Genomic DNA, 6326 nt, shown 5'->3' with positions numbered 1-6326 from the left:
GTTGGTCTTCCTAAGGAAGATGTATAAAACATATACATCAACGGTGTTAACAAAGTTGGTCTTCCTAAGGAAGATGTATAAAACATCAGACAACAGATTAATGCTGGTGTTTATTATGTCCAACCATAACGTTCTCTTTCTAAGAATGTGATAATGATGACCTTTAATTTCAATTGTTTAAAAAAAATAATTGTCTTATTAAGCTTTCTCTTAAACTACTTAAATTTACTGCCTCCACAACATCTGAAAGTAACCCATTCCAAAGGCCAACCACACTGTTAGAAAAATAAAACTATCTTAACTGAAGGTCACTCCTACCTTGCCAAAATTTATATTTGTTAAGTATGAAAAAAGATAATGTACCAACACTACCAGTTCCCTTTACAATCTTAAACACCTCAATTATACACGTACCTTAGGTTTATAAGCAATGATATGTGTACTTCTTGATTGATTCTTCTGAAGATGGTGGAATTATTTCCACCGAAACATGTAGAGTTTTAAGTTTCTTTTAACTTATATATTTTTAATTTTTTTAAATAGTGCTTGCGCAATTATAAAAAAAACGTTGATTTTCGTTTTATTATTTTATTTAGATCCACCCTAAAGTCTAGTTATTGCCACTTCTGTTTCTAAATTCTATATAATTAAAGACAAACTTAATTACTTTAGTGTGAAGACAAAGTAGTGATAAAAAAAAACACTAATATAATTGGTTCTGTCAGTATGAGGGCTAAAAGAAGTAAATTAAGTTATAATGAACCTATTCTGTTGAGTAACATGTTTCAGCCTTTCGCTTCTGCTGGTGAAGAACGATTGGAGGAAAGGAAAACAAAAAGGACAGAGAAGGATATGGATGATGAACTTAAGAAGGTTATAGTTATAGGTGATTCCTTGATAGAGCATGTAGATAGAATAGTCTACGGGGTAAATAAGGAGTAAAGAATTACATTATGCTACCCAGGGCACAGTTGGAAGATATAACTTAAAGAGCAGGGGATATAATAAAGGGGTTACCAGAGGTGCAGTTTTGTTGTGCATGTAGGAGCTAATAATGTAGGGAAAAGTAGGTCAGACGAGCTATCAATAAGTATAAGGGTTTGATAAAGGCATTTAAAGAAAATTGCCATAACTTAATTGAACTGCGGGGATGAAGTTATAGGTAGGTTACTAGGGCTAAATGCTAGGTTTAGATTAATATGTAAGGATGAGCTGATTGGCTGGTTAAACTTGTAAGATTAGTTCAATGAAAGAATGGAGCTTTTTGGAATGGATGGTTTACATTTAAATAGGAGCTGGCTAATTTGCTAAGGCTATTAAATAAGCTGTAAGGGAAGTTTAAACTGGGGTTAGACAGTAGTGAAGGCCACGATAAACTAAATGCAAAAGAATAAGAGGTAGAGAAAAGTTTAGCATAGGAAATTAGAATAGAAGGGTAACCTTAATTGTTACTATTGTAATGCTAGAAGTATAAGAAATAAAATAGATGTCCTTAGAGCGCTGGCAGGGATGGAGGATTTTGATATAATGGGAAAAACTTAAACACGGTTAAACGTAGAGAATTTTGATGACAGAAATGTATTTCAAATACAGAATTAAAGGTTATTTAATAGAGATAGTATACTAAAGAGAGCAGGAAGTGGCTTTATATGTAAAATGTGAATTACATCTTGTTGAAGTTGAGGATATCAAAGATAATAGCTAGAAGATTGAATCAATTTGGGTTTCTATTAGAGGATATAAAGGGAAAAGACCTTTAGTGGGAATTTATAAAAGCCCGCCGGATGATACTGATGAAATTAGTGAGAAACTTTAGAATGAGATTGAGATTTCAACTCTTAATGAAGTCATAATTACGGGTGATTTTAATTTCAGGCATATAGATTGGGAAATGCTAAAGGGAAATGCATGAGGGAGAAAGGTTTTTGGAAACTGTTCAAGTTGGCTTTCTTCACCAATTAGTCAAGGAACCTACTAGAAACAATGCTATTTTAGACTTATTGTTAACTTTAAATATAGAAATGATAAAGAGGGTGGAAACTGGGGAACATCTGGGTGCAAGTGATCATTGCTTTATTAGGTTTGATAAATAATGATATTTTGGTTACAGATTTCCAAAAATAATTACCTGTTGTGAATTGGGCAGATGAATTATTTGGAGACATTGATCAGATGTGGAATTTTTTTAATATTCAAGATAAACACATTCCTTATAGAAAGAAAAGGGGAAGCTGAAAGTAAAGAACCAGGTTGGCTCACAAATAGTATAAGAGATGAAAAAAAAATCATAAATTTAAGAAACTTAAATTGCCTGGTATGATAGGAGATTCAGAAGATTATAGAAGATCAAGAAAATTAGAAAAATAGTAAATTAAAAGATCATTAAGGCTCTATGAGTAAAGGTTGTCTGAAAATGTAAAAATTAACAATAATGATTTCTTTAAATACGTTAAAGGTAAACAAAATGTTAGGATGAGGGTAGGAACCTGGAGAGATGATAAAGGAAGGCTCGTATCTGATGATTATGAAATGACTGGGTTATTAAATTTTGTTGTTTCTTCATTTTTTATTAACGAATATTTAAGCAGTATTCCACATCTTGAACAACTGATAAATGGAAACCAGATCAAACAAGATGACTGCATTAATTGTTAAGAAAACATTCGGGAGGCTAAATTACGGTAAGGCTCCTGGGCCAGATAATATTTCCCCAAGAGTTTTGAAAAAGGTTAAGGATTGGATATGTGAGCCACTTGCTACTATTTTTTGTAAGTCTCTGAATAGTGGACAGTTACCAGAGGATTTGAAATTAAGTAATGTCACTCCTCTTTTAAAGGGAGATGATAAAGGTATTCCAGTAATTATAGGCCTATTAGTCTTACATCAGTTGTGGGAAAAGTTTTGGAAAGTCTGATAAAAGATGCTTTGAAAAAGTCATTTAACAAAGTTTAAAATTTGATTGGATAGTTAACATGGTTTCACTAAGGGAAAAATGTTGCCTTACAAATCTTTCGACATTAGATGAGGGTAAGGGTGTAGATTTGGTGTATCTGTATTTTCAGAAAATATCTGACAAGGTATCACATAAAGGGCTTAGAAAAATATCTCTATAGGTATGCTAATTGGATAGAAAAGTGGCTGGATGGAAGAAAGTAGAGGGTTGTTATAAATGGAGTTCAGTCAAATTGGATTAATGTTACCAGTGCAGAGCTCAGTCTTAGGACCTTTTCTATTTTTAATTTATCTCAATGATATAGATGAAGGAATGGTCAATAAATTACCTAAATGTGCAGATGATATTAAGGTATTTAGTGTTGTTAGCTGTGAAGATGCTGCTGCTGATTTACAATATAATTTAGATCATTTGGTGAGTTGGACAAATAAATGGCAGATGGGTTTTAATTATAATAAATACAAGATAATGCATGTGGGTTATCGTGATTTGAATTATAAATATAATTTAGATTGGAATAACCTGAACAGTGTCATGAAATAAGTGAATATTTTGATTACAACTTTCAAAAAAGGAAATTTTGAAGGGATGCCACAAGAATTATCTGCTGTGAATTGGGCAGCTGAGTTATTTGGAAATACTGATCAAATGTGAAAAGTGTTTAAATATTCAAGATACACATATTCCTTATAGAAAGAAAAGGGTGGCTGCAAATAAAAAACCAGGTTGTATCACAAACAGTACAAGAGATAAAATTAAAGGAAAGCACGATAACTTTAAGAAATTTAAATTGACAGGAGATTTAGAAGATTATGGAAGATCAAGAAAGTTGGTGAAACAGGAAATTAGGACACCAAAAATGGTGTATACGAAAAGGTTGAAAGGTTGGCTGAAAATGTAAAAATAAACAGCAAGGATATTTTTAAGTAGAGAAAGGGTAAACACAATGTTAGGATAGGGGACTCTTGAGGGATGACAAAGAAAGGCTCATATCTGATGATTATGAGATGGCTGGATTATTAAAGTTTGCTTTTTCTTCAGTTTTTACTAACGAAGATTTCAGTAGTATTCCACACACACACATCTTTGACAGTTGATATACGGAAACAAGATAGAACAAAATGACTGCATTAATTCTGAGCTTGTTAAGAAACATTTGGAAGTTTAAAGAATAATAAGGCTTCTGGGCCAGATAATATTTCTACAGAGGTTTTGGAGAAGGTTAAGGATTGCATATGTGAGCCATTTACTACTATTTATTGTCAGTCCTTGAATAATGGACAGGTACCAGAGGATTGGAAGTTAGCTAATGTCACTCCTCTTTTCAAGGGAGGTGATAAAAATTGACCCAGTAATTATAGACCCATTAGTCTTACATCAGTTGTGGGAAAAGTTTTGGAAAGTCTGATAAAAGATTCTTTCAAAAGTCGTTTAACAAAGTTTTGAATTTTATTAGACCTAGTCAAGATTGTTTCACTAAAAGAAAATTTTCCCTTATAAATATTTTGACATTCTTTGAAAATGTTACTGTTTAAGTAGATGAGGGGTAAGGGTGAAGATTTGGTGTATCTATATTTTCGGAAAGCATTGTTTCGATATCCGTGATGGGCAGAGCACAGATAGCCCATTGTGTAGCTTATATATAACGCATTAAGATAATGCGTCTGAACAATCGGGATAGCTACTTACTTGCTCTATTGTTTACGGTTTCAATCTCGAACACACCAGCTCTGTTCTTTATACAAATATTGTATTGGCTATATCGGTTTTCACTTTTTGGTTATTTTATTAAAATCTCGAATCACATTAGCAGTAAATTCTCTTTACGGTGATAACTTGTTGAATCTATACTAATTAAACAAATTCTAAAAAAAAATAATACATCAGATGGTCATTCGCTCTTAGTTACTTATTTGAATCAGAAAATAAGGTCTTTGTCTTCTTATTCATAATAGTTTGTTTTCTGCACTTTTGTATAGCATGAAACTGTTAAAAAGTAAAATAATTCTAAAATAAAGCTTTAACTTCTACCGCCCCTAGAGGACAGCATTACTATTACAAAGAACTATCATTTACTGCAGTTGTATTAATATCATGTAAACAGATATATGTACAATAATTCAAATTAAACCAAATTAAAAATTCTGAGAATTATATAATGTACAACAGACTAATGATACTATTTACTTGGTGTAACTGACTACTCAACTATCAAAACAAAAGTTACAGTGTTGCTACTAAGGCAAAAATCACAGCACAATTATATAAACCGAATGCTATTTCTCCCAAGGTGGACCGAAGGCCTCCTGGAAAGGTCACCTGTTTTATTCACTCGCACTAGTGTGTTGTCTGTCACTCAGTCAGTATACATTAAAATGACGTCACATAAGCACGTGACAATTTTTACTGTCGTGATGTCAGTTAAATCTGTGCACGCCATGAATCACGAGAAGAATTATGCACTCTGTAGGCTACAACACAGAATGACACATGAACTTCAAAAGCAGGAAATAAGAATAGTTGTTACTCTTGTGTTACGTATTACAATTTCGAATGAAATGAAACCGACCCAAATGATAACTTAAGTTTAGTAGTTAAATAAATGCCGATATGTGTCCAATTTATATTTGCCAACAAGATTGATACACACAGTGTTTCTTTCTTTTATACAATTATGTTTTAATATACAACCAACAATACAATTTACAAAAACAGTTATTACAAATAGTTATTGCAAACAATGATTTATATACGAAAGTTTTACAAACTTACAAGCAATATAAAGTCTTCTTTCTAGTCTGAAACTTCCTTGATATCTTATCGAGGGTTCACGATAAGCGAGTTAATTTCGAGTTGACGTAGGTACGATTCACTTAATAAGGAGCTAACTAGCTCGGTAGTTCTCGCTGATCACACGCCGATTACAGGTCGAGCTTCTACCGATGACGTTAGGTAATGTTTTCGTAAAAGTACTAATGTCCGATGTGAATCCACTGAAGTTAAATGGTTTATAGTGTTCGAAATTTATAAATGCTCTTGGTCAAATATCTGAAGTTTCCCGATTAATAAGCGTTAATCACAGTTATAGCTTACGAAGTTTATAGCACCCTAAATACAGCAACCCAACAATAGATACTGTTTTTTGGCGCGTCGCGTTGGCTATATTTATAGGCGTATGGAGAGTTTCTCGAAATTTCAGTTTTACGTAACAATACTGACGCTAACACTAGAGTTTACGTACACACATATGTTGTTGATTCTTACACTCGAGAATCTTCTACAACTTTAGAGAATAGGCGGGAGGTTCACAATACATATCTAACAGTATAAGTTATTTCTGAAAGTACATTTCTAAATATAAATGTATTTAACA

Source organism: Limulus polyphemus, unplaced genomic scaffold (genome assembly GCF_000517525.1).
Source record: "Limulus polyphemus unplaced genomic scaffold, Limulus_polyphemus-2.1.2 Scaffold3130, whole genome shotgun sequence".
NCBI classification, from domain to species: domain Eukaryota; kingdom Metazoa; phylum Arthropoda; class Merostomata; order Xiphosura; family Limulidae; genus Limulus; species Limulus polyphemus.
This window is presented reverse-complemented; position numbering follows the sequence as displayed.